Raw genomic sequence first — 13,744 nt, 5'->3', positions numbered from 1 at the left:
TCCTGATATATATCTTAGCTGTGCCCAGACCTTTTCTAGCCCTGCTAAACCTTGGCCTTTAATGACCATTCCTTTCTCTCACACCTTGCTTTCTGGTAGGACTAAGTAGCTCAGAACTTGTCCCATGTTTTTTTCTATCAGGACCTGGCCAGCCTTTCCCCTGAACACTTCATTTCCTGAACCCTTAACCACAGACTCCATTACATATACATGGAAAGGACATGGGTTTTGCTGACAAACCAGTGATTATAGGACTCCTCTCTGAGAAATTGATCAAGGCCTGTAAATGTTGTTGTTAGTATTCACACCCTCAGCTGCAACGACCAAGAGCTCATTCATCTCGATATAACAGTACTGGCTGCCCTGGAACTCACTCTGTAGACCAAGTAGGCCTGGAGCTCACCCATCCACCTGCCTCCCAAGAACTAAAGGTGTGCGCCATCACTGCCTGGCTCCCTCGCCCTATTTGTAATGCCTCTCCCTTGAATATGAATAGATTAAATATGAATGGGTAGCCATTGCACAGGTGAAGAAAACCTTTAGGCTAGATCTTGAAAATTGTGGGGGGAGCTTTAGCAGAGGAACACAGCTACATTACCCCGGGAGGATGAACTGTCCTCTGTCGGGGAAGGTTGTCCTCTTGCACCAAATGCAGAGATTCAGGAGGGACTCATGGGTTAGTGAGGGAAGAAGGGCACACACTTGTAGTCCGCCAAATGGGCAGAGACGATCGAGGTGGTCATCAGAGTGACAGATGTCATAGCCAGGTCAGCCTCTGCAGTGATTTAAAAGAAAATAGCCTGCAAAGGAAGTGGCATATCTTGTTGGAGGAAGTGTGTCACTGTGGAGGCGGGCTTTGAAGTGTCATATGTGCTCAAGCCACACCCAGTGAGACCACATCTTGTTGCCAATCCATCAAGATGTAGGATGATGATGGACTAAACCTCTGAAAATATAAGCCACCTCAATTAATTGTTTTCCTTATAAGTGTTGCCATGGTCATGGTGTCTCTCCACAGCAATAGAAACCCTAAGACATCCTCAAGTCCGAAAGCCTTTAATCTGGAAAGTAGGGATCAAGACAAAGCAATCCAAGGTGAATGACGGACAGAACAAGTCGTCTTTGCAGGGAAAGTGTTGTGGAATATTAGTTTAAGATGCGTTACATTCCTTTATGCTGCAGAGCATTTGTTTAATGACGCAAAGATGTGTTGCGTTCCTTTCTGTTGCATTTGTTTAACTCTGTAAAGCTGTGTTACTTCGCCTGTCTAAAAAACACCTTATTGTTCTACTAAAGAGCTAAATGGCTGATAGCTAGGCAGAAAAGAGAAATAATCGGGGCTGCCAGGCAGCGAGAACAAAGGGGGGCTAAGTCCAGGCTCGAAGGAAGAGAGAGGAGCAAGAAAAGAAAGAGAGGAAGACACCAGGGGCCAGCCACACAGCCACACAGCCAGACACAGAGGAAGAAGGAAAGGAAGGTATATAGAATAAAGAAAGATAAAAGGCTCAGAGGCAAAACAAAGACAATGGAATAGTTTACATTAGAAAGGCTGGTTAGAAGCAAGGCAAGCCAAGGCTGGGTATCACAAGTAAGAATAGTCTCCGTGTATTTATATGGGACCCAGATGGTGGGCCCCCAAAGAGAAAAGAAAAATCAACTACAGAAAATAGCTTTTACATCTATGATAGAAGAATATTCAGGGAACGAAACAGATCTCAGGAACTTAAAATGAAAAAATAAATAAGAGCAGAAATTGAGATGTATATATACATATATATGCATATATATATGTAATGTTCACATGCAATCCCAACTTTTTGGGAGGCTGAAGATCACAAACTTGAGGGTAGCCTCAGCTGCAAAGCAAGAAATTACATCAGTATAACTTCATACATGTATACAATGATGTAACGTGGAAATCTAAGTACAAGTAACATGAGGATTTGAAAGTGCTTTTATTTGAGGAACAGAAATAAAGACTAAAATTCAAGGAGAGCTAGGGACTGACACTTGTAACCTTGACTTACTGAATCTAAGATACCATCAATAGGAAGTTGCATTTAAAGAAAAAAAAATTTTTTTTGAGGAGGTTATTTAGAAAGGGGAAGGGAAGAGAAAAGAGACATAGAGACACTGGGAACAGAGGAGAGAGAGAGAGCACAAAGAGAACATTTTTTAAAATGTAAGATTTATTTTATGGGCATGAGCATTCTGTCTTCTGTATGTCTATGCATCGTGTGCATGTCTGGTGTCCACAGAGAACAGAAGAGAATCAGATACCCCAGAACTGTAGTTAGAGATGGTTGTGGGTCACCATCCATGTGTGAGGAACCAAACTTGGACCCTCTGCAAGAACACATGCTTGCTCGTAACTGTTGAGCTGTGTCTGCAGCCCCAGAAGTGACATTATTGTATAACACTAAGAAAGAAGATCCCAACAATTAAATTTAAACACATTCTGGCCTCAAAGGTAATAATAATGTGAAGTGTTTGTCTTAAAATATATACAACACACACACACTCATACACTCACACACATCAAAGTTTAATTTAGGAAGAAGATTCAATCAACAATGATTGCACATTAAGTCAAACTAAACCCAAAGATATTAGAATGAAGTAAATAGAAATTAAAGCAGTGATAAATAGAAAAATCAATGAAACCAGAAGTTGGTTCTTTAAAAAAAAAATAAATAAATAAATAAATTAACAAGTAGTCCTAACTTGATTTCCATTGCTGTGATAAGCACCGTCTTAGTTAGGGTTTTTATTGCTGTGAAGACACACACGCCATGACCAGTGCAACTCTTCTAAAGAAAATGTTTAACTGTCTTACAGTTCCAGAGGTTTAGTTCACTATCATTGCAGCAGGGCGCATGGCAGGCAGATGTAGTGCTGCTGGCTACATCTCGACCAGAGGCAGCAGAAAGTCAGTCACAGTGACGATAGTGACGCACTTCCTCCAACATGGCCACACCTCCCAATAACGGCTCTCCCTTTGGGGGCCACTTTCTTTCACCAAAAGCACCAAGACCATAAAACAATAGAGAAGAAAGGGGTTTATTTGGCTTATATGTCCAAATCACAGTCCATTACTAAGAGAGGTCAGGGCGGGTACTCAGTTGGAAACTGAAGCAGAAACCATGGAAGAACCCGACTTAGTGCCTTACTCTCTCGCTGGGTATCTGTCCTGTGCCCCACTAGCTTTCTTACAGTCCAGGGCCAACTCCTAGGGGTGGCGACACCCACAGTAAACCCGGCCCTCTACATCAGTTAGCTACGAAGGTAACCCCTCACAGACATGACTGAGACCAAGCTGGTCTACGTGACCCCTCAGTTGAACACCCCCCCAGGTGATTATTCGCTTTGTCAAATTGACAATAAAAGCTAACCAGGGCACAGCCTTCAGCTTGATTAAGAAACATTCTATTATACCCTCAACGGAGGGATATTATTGATTTCACAGAAACAAAAAGGATCATACAAGAGGAGTGTGAGTAACTACCTGCCCAAATGTTGGTTTAGTAAAGGATATGGCCAAATTCTTAGAAAAATACAAAGTACTAACATTCTAAATAACAAAGTAAAAAATCTGAACAGACTTAACTAATGAAGAGGTTGCATCTGGGTGGGGCGGGGCAGGGCAGGGGTGGGGGGGACAACAGTGGAAAGCCCCAGAGCCAGATGTCCCCAAACACCAAAAGAAGAAGTGACACCCAAGAGACTCAGAAGAGGATGCGTGCCTCCAAAGCCACCCCACAAAGTCAGCACCCCCTACCAAAGCCAAAGAGACAGTTCTATTATAACATAGACCAGTAACATCTGTGAACTTGGAGGGGAAACTCCACAAAAGGCTAGGATTGAACTGGGCAACAGCAGGCATGGTCTATATACACTGTAACAAACGGGGTTTTCCCCACCGCAGTGCGGCTGGGAACCCAGAGTGAGGTTGCTGGGTCCCACTGTAATTCTACTTTGAGTTTTCTGAAGAAGTGTCAGAGCTTTCTATAGAAAGTGCAACTTATATTCCTGTACTAGTTTATATTGTCACCAGACATGTACAAGAATTTGTCTTTTTCTTCTCTGCATTTTCATTAACCTTTACATCCTAATTTTTGTGTTTGGAGGTAGGGTGTCATATAACCCAGGCTGATCTCAAACTCAGTATGCAGTGCAGGATGACCTTGAACTCATCCCCCTGCCTCCACCTACCAAGGGCTGAGATTATAGGCATGCCTGACTTCTTTCATCATTCTCTTTCTTTTTTCGGACAACACCGGGATTGAATTTAGCATTTTGTGCATGCTAGGCAAGCATCCCACCACTGAGGTACAGACCTAGCTTTTTATCTTATATTTTTGATAATTTTTTGGGGGGGTTCTTTTCGAGACAGGGTTTCTCTGTAGACCTGGTTGTCCTGTAGCTCACAGAGACCCATCTGCCTCTGGTCCCAAGTGCTGAGATTGAAGATGTGAGCCATCATGCCCAGCAACTTGCATCTCTGAATGATTAGTAATGTTGATTTATTTTTTATTTTTTATTTTTTGGTGTTGCAAATTGAAGTCAGGTTTTCATGCATGCTGTCAAGCATTTCTCATCTTGTTTGGGAAAATATTTATTGCATTCCTTTGTGTATTTCTTAATCAAATTATTCATTTTCTCATTGATTAGAGTTTCCTGACCTTACAAATGACTCCAAAATAAAACCACTGTTTTTCAAAAATTATCTTTTCAAATGAGGATGAGATTATTCTAGTAACTACTCAGTTACAATGCAGAAAACAGATGGAATAGAATAAAATGTGCAGTTAAGAAAATGGTTTTGGACGGGAAAAAAATCTCTGCATTATCTCCATTCTTTTTCTTTAGAGAGAAATTCATTCTACACAATCCTTCCAGTGTAACCTCGACACACCAGTCTCTACTGATAGAACTGTAAGACATAAAATAAACAATGCACTATTGGGTTGTTTCAGAAGTTCAAGCTCGTTGTTGTTATTATGTAGGGGATTTTTGAGAAAATACTTTTTTTATTTAAACGCTTTCATACAATATATTTTGATCATATTCTTTCCCTCCCACAACTTCTCTCAGAAATTCCCCAAGTTCATGTTCTTTCTCCAAAGGTGGAAAAAAAATGAAAATTATAACAAATAAAAAACAAGACAAAGTAACAAACCAAACTGTAACAAAAAGCACACATACACACAAGCCTATGGATTCTGTTTTATGATGACCAACATAAAACAGGCTCCTGAGTATGGAGCCTGCCCTGGAGTGTAGTTGACATACCCAGTGTCTATTAGACAAAGCTGGTTTTCCCTTTCTCAGCAGTTATCAGTTGCAAATAGCTTCTCAGTTAGGAATAGGACTCTGTGTCCACATCCCCTTCTCAGAGCTGGCATTTTGTCTGGTTAGAATGCGTACAGGCTGAGTGGAAATATTTTTAATGACAGTCTCTGATGCTATAACATTTAGAGATAGAAGTCTATTGGGCAAGTCACAAAAAAAGTTAATTATTCATGTAATGTTCCCAGCATATAGAATTGAGAAATGGAGGTATTTGATCTTTCACTACCAAGCATAGCGATCCCTAGTGGCAGCTAGCTCCTTTTCATCTTCGTTGTTAACACACTCAGATTTTCCTCTCCTCCAGTGTCCCCAGGCTTTATTCTAAATGCCTTTTTAAACTTTTTATAAACAATGAAAAAAATAAATAAGCTATTCAAAGTCTGAAGGAAATATTTATGTAAGTACTTAAAAAGTATATTGGCATGAATCTATAGCATGTTTGCCCTGATGGAAGATAAAGCCAGCAAATAAAAGTATTTGCATAAACTGAATCCTTGAAAATTGCAGCTGTTAGTCTAATCACTCAACATTTGACAGCTATTGTTTCTGTACAAAAGCTGTTTTATACATTATATGTGAATTCTCTCTACCTACCACAGATTGCTTGCATAATTAATGTAGTTCTCCCTAATCGTGTCTCTAACCTTGGGCCAATATTACACATTAGGAAAGGAAAACCAATTCCATTAGCTGATAGGATACAGAGCACATAAGAACCCAATCCGTAGTTAGCTGATAGATAGAGCAGTCACACCTTCTCATTCTGTTACTGGATGTTAAGAATGCTTTGGAACCAACCTTTTAAGTGAAACAGTTTATTTTCCTACCTACCAGATTTTCTTTTGTGGTAAAGGCAAAATAATAAAATAGAGGTATAGGCAGAAAACCCAAGGATCTACAGTGTAGACTCTACACTAAACTCCAAACTTAGAGGACTAAAGGAAATCCATTGCTACTTTAAGCAATTTGTATTATTTGAAACTTTAATGCATTTGGCGTTGCTTCCCCCAGTCCTACCCCTTCCTTGTGTTATGCTGGCATCATTTTTCTTGTTGATAGAGATAAGATGACTGAGAGTAGTATCTAAGTAGGTAGTCTTGGGTGAATCTTACTACAAGGACAACTATTGACACATGACTTACTTTCAAGACACATGCTTCCAGACATGTGTTCCTATGAGTCAGTAGACCAGCAATTTAATTCATAATAAGGTGGTACCATTAAGAAGTTCAAACCAGAAGCCTAGATAAATCCCTGGGAAGCAGGCATGTTGTGTGCTACTAGACGACTCCTAAAGGCTATAGTCATAGTGGAGCTTTTTACCCCAATCCTGGTGGTCTTCCTATAAGAAAACCATCATATCCTCTAGAGTTATAGAATTGAAAGAATCTTCACATAGATTTAACATATTACATTACTTTCAAAGTCATCAAGCAATAGCATATGTTTAAAAAAAATATGCTATATGTAGATAGAATGAAGTACCCAAACACTTGGACCACTTATCCCATCCAACATTTAACAGGATAGCTCTGAGATAGAGAGTAATCTATTACAATTTTATTTATGTCTTTGTATAATAGTGGCATGACTATCGTGGGGATAATCACCTACTTTCTACTTTAATTTGTAGCCTGCTCTACTGTAGGGGTCCCAGGCCTGGTAGGTACTGTAAATCTAGTCAAAAGGTCATGACTACAAAGAGCATAGACTCTACAGGGGAACTGCTACCATTGTTTGCTAAGTGGATATGTGATCAAACTGCTATGAAACATTTATGTTTATACCCATAGATTAGCGTCACTCTAAGCCTTTGGTTAGAGAAGCTTATTTTTGAAGTAAGAAAAACTTAACAACTGGTCTAATTGCTTAGAAGTGACTTTCCAGTCTTCAGCCTTAAAGGAGACATCCATATCAACAAGAACATCAGATATAGAAAGGCTGTAAAAGCCCAGAGGATAGGGAGGAGTGTGGAATTTTGCCTTCGGAACATGACACAGGTAATATACATTACTCATGAACTCACAGCAGTTATGATTACCTGATCAAGACTTAACATCAAGTCAAGCCAGTCAGCATTCTAGCATGGATAGGTTATGAGGCCCCACCCCTAGGTTAGAAGTTATTGACCATTGAAGGAGTCATTTCTCTTCAGGGGTGTGGCCACTGGTAGAATACTGTGCTCCAATGGATGATCCCAACTCATGCGCATGCAGGCAGCACTAATTGAACTCAGAAAGTTAGATAACAAGAAAAAGGACACAAACATTGGAAGAAATGTAGAGAATGTCCAAGAGGAGTGGGGTGGAGGGTTGACAGATTATTAAGATACATTGTATACATGTATGAAACTGTCAAAAATAAATTTAAAATATTCTGCATAAATGTATAAACACATTATACACACAGTTATTCACTAATCCTGTATTTGTCAGCACCTACTACGTTAGTACACTGCTAACAATTTTGGAAATCAAAAACATCTGAAGAAGCATTGAGTAGCACAAAGAAGTTAGCAACTTAGTAACTAGTTAGCCAAGTAACAATAGACAGAAAGAAGGAAGGGGAAAGTGGAATGAAGGAGAACCATCAGGGAGTCCATTTGTTTTCATTATCTGATCATAGAATTTGATAAAAAAAAAAAAACTGTGTGTGTGTGTGTGTGTGTGTGTGTGTGTGTGTGTGTGTGTGTGTGTGTTAAACCCTCATTAGGTACATTACTGTCAACGGATAAAATACAGACAACATTTTTAAAAAGATTCATTCCAAATTAAACATTACACAAATTAAGCACAATACTCTTTTCAGATACTATGCATTGATTTTCCCCCCTCCAGCAGAGACTGTTGATCTCATGTAGAAGACAGGAAGAATAATCTTCCTTGGCTACAATGAATTAATGGCCTGATAAAGAAACAAAATGAGCTGTTAAAAAGGATTTTGACCTAATCTTATTTAAATGAAGTCTCATTTTTTCCATGACTTGATCTCCTTCCTTTACTTCCGACTCTAGCACAGTCCAAATAGCAAAGTTATAGTGGTGTTTGTTTTTATTTACTGACTTGTATGTTAAATCAGCCTCTTTTAATAACCATTTAATATATGTACTATACTGTGCTTGGCGGGAAGAGTAATAAGAATTGACAAGAAAAACAGATGTGTTGCCATCAGTTTTGAAAGCTAATTTCTTCTGTGCTTCATTATCTAAATGTCTTCAGAGTGAAAGTATGCAAACACTCAGAAAATGTAATTACAATAGGAAAAGAAGCCAATCTTTGTAAAACATTGAGAGCAAATTAACTACGGAGAGAAATAGAATTTCTCTGTGGTAATTTGTTTCTATTCCTAAAGTAATACACATTGATCGAAGGACATTTGAAAAATGTACAAATGGATACAAAGGAAATAAAACCACCCAGAGATAAACAATATTAAGATGGTGCATTATTATACCTCGTTATGATAATAGACATTAATTTAACTGTCTTCCACTTTTGACTTTGAAATGTTATTCTGTTTTTTTAAATATTTTTATTTCATTTGCATTGGTGTTTTGCCTGCCTGTGTGTCTGTATGAGGGTATCAGATCTTCTAAACTGAACAAGTGGTAGCTGACAACCATATGTAACTACAGTTCCCGGGGACCTCAAGTCCTCTCTGTCCTCTACAGACACTGTATGCTCATGGTACATAGACATCCATCCATACAGGCAAAACATCCATACACATACAGTAAAAACAAATGCATCTTTAAAAAACTGTTGTCAGAATCCAGCATAAGACCGACCCAGACCCCTTGAATGTGGTGTTAGTTAGGAGGACTGGGCAGTCTATGGGGCCTCTGGTAGTGAATCAATATTTATCCCTAGTATACGAATGGACTTTGGGAGCCCATTCCACATGGAGGGATACTCTCTCAGCCTAGACACATGGGGGAGGGCCTAGGCCCTGCTCCAAATGCTATGACAGATCTTGAAGATCCTGATGGAAGGCCTCACCCTCCCTGGGGAGCAGAGACAGGATGGGATGAGGGTTGGGAGGGGGACACGGGAAGAGAGGAGGGTGAGGGAACTGGGATTGACATGTAAAACAAGCTTGTTTCAAATTTAAATTTAAAAAAAAAAAACATTTAAAAAAATTGTTGTCAGGCCAAGTGATGGTGCTGCACACCTTTAATCCCAGCACTCAGGAGGCAGAGGTGGGTGAATCTGTGAGTTCAAAGCCAGCCTGGTCTACAGAGTGAGTTCCACGACAGCCAGGATTACACAGAGAAACCCTGTCTCAAAAGCCTCCCCAAAAATATCAGACAGGCAGGATGGCTCAACTGCTGAAGATTCTGGCCAGAGAGACTAATTGTCAGTTAAGTTGTCCTCAGACCCACACATCTGATCATGAACTCCCCATTCCATGCCAATAAACAAGTATTTACAAACCTGTTAATTGTGCTCCAAAAAAATAACTAGTACACTTAGTTTATGCATTCTAGAAAACTGAAGTCTGTCTCTCTGTCTCTGTCTCTCTGTGTGTGTGTGTGTGTGTGTGTCTTTTACACCCTTAAACACACCTTCTTTTACCATTTTACCATCTCTCCTTTTCATCTGTCACGAAATAATATTCTGCTGCTATAATAGACAAGAACAATACTTGTTTCTTGGCTTTGTTACAAGATTGTATTTCCATTCTCAAATTCGTCATGGTAGACTAAAACCCATGAGGGAGCTGTGAGCAATAGCAGCAGAGCACAGTCGCCTGCCAATTTGACCGGAAATGACAGGCTGTAATCTGGATTCAGAGTATTACAATTAATGCTAAATTGCCAACCGCGAACACATTCAAACCTCCTTTGTATTTAGTGAAGCGTGAGAGAAAGCACGTGGAGGAACATAAATCATGTCAAAAAGCACAGGGACCGAGGAAGAAACGCAACATCCATTTCTGTTAAAATCAATGCCTTGTGTGGGAATCTCAAAGGCAGTTCTCATACATAGCACGTGATTTCATCAATTTATTTACACGAATCTGTTAGTATGAAAACAACTGCCAAATAGTCTAGGAAAACTGTGTTACTCTTTACAAGGAATACCTTAAAATATGTCCCTTCTTTACATGAGTTTTTGTAATCGAAATGTATTGTTCTTAAGAGAATATTAAAAACAAATGACGTGCCTATGACCAAATTTATATAATCTTTAATTAACCATACTTTTAATGTTTGAGCAGGCAAAATACAGCTTCACTTGGTTCATGTGCCTCGAGTAGTGTCAACAGTATCCATTTATTCTGAATCGTTATGGAATCGGAACACTGGAGATGTCATTTCAGGAAAAATAGTATGGTACCATGAGACTCATATACTCTCCTTTAAGGTATCAAACTTTATGAATTTAAAATTGCATTTCAAGATGATTTTTTCCTTTGCATTAGTTTGTGTCTCTTATAAAGGTTATCATTCTACATGCAATTATCCAAAATTGCCCAATATGCAGGGGCAGAACAAGGATTAAGTTAGCCTTTTGGTAGTGAAAAATGAACAACGGGGTGCCATTTAATAAGAATTCATCTACAGTGGTAATGCAATCTCCTAATGGAATTCATGCCCTTTCTCGGAAAGCAATTTAAGGGTTGAAAGAACTGGTTGATAATTAACCTTTTAGAAAATTTCAAGGAAGAGGGATGTTTTCTTTCTTTCTTTTTTTTTTTTTGGTTATTCAAGTCCCATAAACTAACCATTAAGTATGAAGATCTTCCTCTCGTGTCCCTTCAAGTGTCCTGATCCAATTGCTGGTTATGGCTATGAAAACAAAAAGACGGACCGGTAATAGTGACAGTCAATGGCCCAATACTACTAAAGAGAGCCTTGGGCAATCATTTGGGGCACTTGTTTTATACTGTAGCCTACCCAACTTGTAACGATTGCTTATTCCACTTGTCTTCAACCCTGGCTGCAAAATAGAACTATCTGAAATATTTAAAACTATATACAGGTTTTGTTTCCAGTCCTGACCAACACCTCTAGGAATGTGGCTCCAATATTAGCACAGAAACTAAATGACTCTAGAGATTCAATGTGCTGTCCAGTGTCCCACAGCTCTACCTGGCCCAAATGACTTCAAGTATGATCAGCATTGAGAACTATGCCCTGTGTACATCTTTGTATTTCTTTCTTCACTGTTTTTGGCTTGAATTGCCATTTGGAACTTATTTTAGCAGTTGCGCTCTCTTGAAGAAATCCCAATTAATGATAGAAGTTGGGTTAATCATGACTTCAGACACCTTTGTTATTATCAAGTCCTACTGCTGGGCTATTTGGAGTTCTGGAGTTGCACAGAATTTAAAAAGCACTTTGTGTGTGTGTGTGTTTTTTTTTGGAGATAGGGTTTCTCTGTAGCTCTGGAGTCTGTTCTGGAACTTGCTCTGTAGACCAGGCTGGCCTCAAGCTCCCAGAGATCACCTGCCTCTGCCTCCCGAGTGCTGGGATTAAAGGCATGCGCCACCACTGCCCAGCTAAAAACCATCCTTTCTGCCCTTCAAGTTATAACAGGAGTGTGTGATGACTATCCTTGTTTACCACCTTGACTCTGTCTGGAATTAGCTAAAACCCAAATGGCTGGCACACCTGTGAGGGGGTATTTAATGAAATCATTTGAAACCGGAAGACCCACTTCTAATGTGGATCTCTGAGGTGGGAAGATCTACCTTTAACCCAGGTCTTTTGGAGTGGGAAGATCCACCTTCCGTCTGGACCACACCTTCTGCTGACAGCCTACATAAAGGACATGGAAGAAGGGACCCTGTTATCTTTCTCTCTGCCTGCTTGCCCTTGCCCTTGATAGCAAGTCTGTTTCTTCGTTTGTGCTGCAACCTCATCACTGGGCACATCTTGTCAGGGCACTCATTATGTAGCTCACAGGGTCACAAATGGGTAAGGTTGTTGGTTACTTTTCTCCCCTGGTAGCATGCACAGAACATTCCAGCACTATGAAAGCTACCTAGTAAAAGATGAAGATTCCAGGTGAGAACTTTTCCATGTTCTATGAGTCAAGCGTGGGGTCATCAGTAATAGGTACTCGTTCTGGAGCATAACTAAAAGCAATGACAGTAGTCTGTAATGTTTTGGGGAATCTGAGACCTCATAGGCCAACAACGTGAAAAGATGTACTTCACACCTGGCAAAACCCAAATTAAAAAAACAAAGCACAGCCTGGCCTATGAAGTTGCACAGAAACTCTGTGTGTGTGTTTGGGGGGTGGGAGGGGTGCCAAAAAAAAAAAAAGTTGGCCTTAGGCAAAGTACCAAAGATAAACAATCTAACCTTCCTTAGCCTAGAACTTACAACCAGACATGTCCTGTGTCCTTTAACAATGCCATGACTGACAGCTTTCAGTAAACCTCTTGTCCTTCATAAATGGTGTGCCTTTACTATTGGACAAAACTTCCTTTCTTTCCAGTTAAGGAACATACTGAGGTTTTAAAAGAGCAATGTGGATTCAATATAGACAGCTTTTGACAAGAAAAATAAAATTTCCTAGCCCAGGAGATAGCCACAAATCTTCCAAAGGTCATGTTTTCAAGTACTTGATGAAATCATTACAACCATTTACCTTTTGTCCATAAGAATGAAGACACCTTCTCATTAGCTACCTCCTAGGAAGCTTTTTTTTTTTTTTTTTTTTAAACAAAACTGTTTTATTGTAGTTCCTCCCACAAAGAGCAAACACTTACATTCCTGTATGGCAAACATTTCATGCAGTCACAGTTGGCCTTGAACACTAAATAGCCAAGAATGGGCTTGAAATTTCTGATCCTGACAGGGTGGGTGATGACACTTGCTGCCAAGCCTGATGACCTGAGTTCAATCCCCAGTACTCACATAGTGGAAGGAGAGAACAGACTCCTGCACTCATTCTAACTTTCACATGGGCACTGTGGTGTACGCACATACATATGCACACTTGTACACAATACAAAAAATCCGATGCTTCTGCCTCCATCTCAAGGGTTATAGATGTGTGCCACCATACCTACCTAGTTTAAATGACATTGGAGATCAAATCTGGGGCACTCTACTGAGCTACTCAATTTAATCGAATGTTTTCTTTTCTCCATCCACATAATCAAACATTTTTGTCTTTTGAGAAGGGCTGGACCTGGACTAATATCTCCTCCTGCTGTGATTACATGTGTGTATCACTATCCCTGGCTGGGTTGTTTTTGAAGTTGTTTCTTCTAGGCTTAAAAAGAACCCACATCTTTAAAAAAGAACATATTTAAACAAGCAAAAGATAATTGTTTCCTTACTGTAATAACATTTGGAAATGTGATTTGAACTGAGGAATCTTGAGTCTAGAAAATGACTTTGATCTGTCTTGAGAGGTGTTATCTCCAGGGCTTC

Source organism: Phodopus roborovskii, unplaced genomic scaffold (genome assembly GCF_943737965.1).
Source record: "Phodopus roborovskii unplaced genomic scaffold, PHOROB, whole genome shotgun sequence".
NCBI lineage: Eukaryota > Metazoa > Chordata > Mammalia > Rodentia > Cricetidae > Phodopus > Phodopus roborovskii.
Note: the sequence above shows the minus strand (reverse complement) of the source record.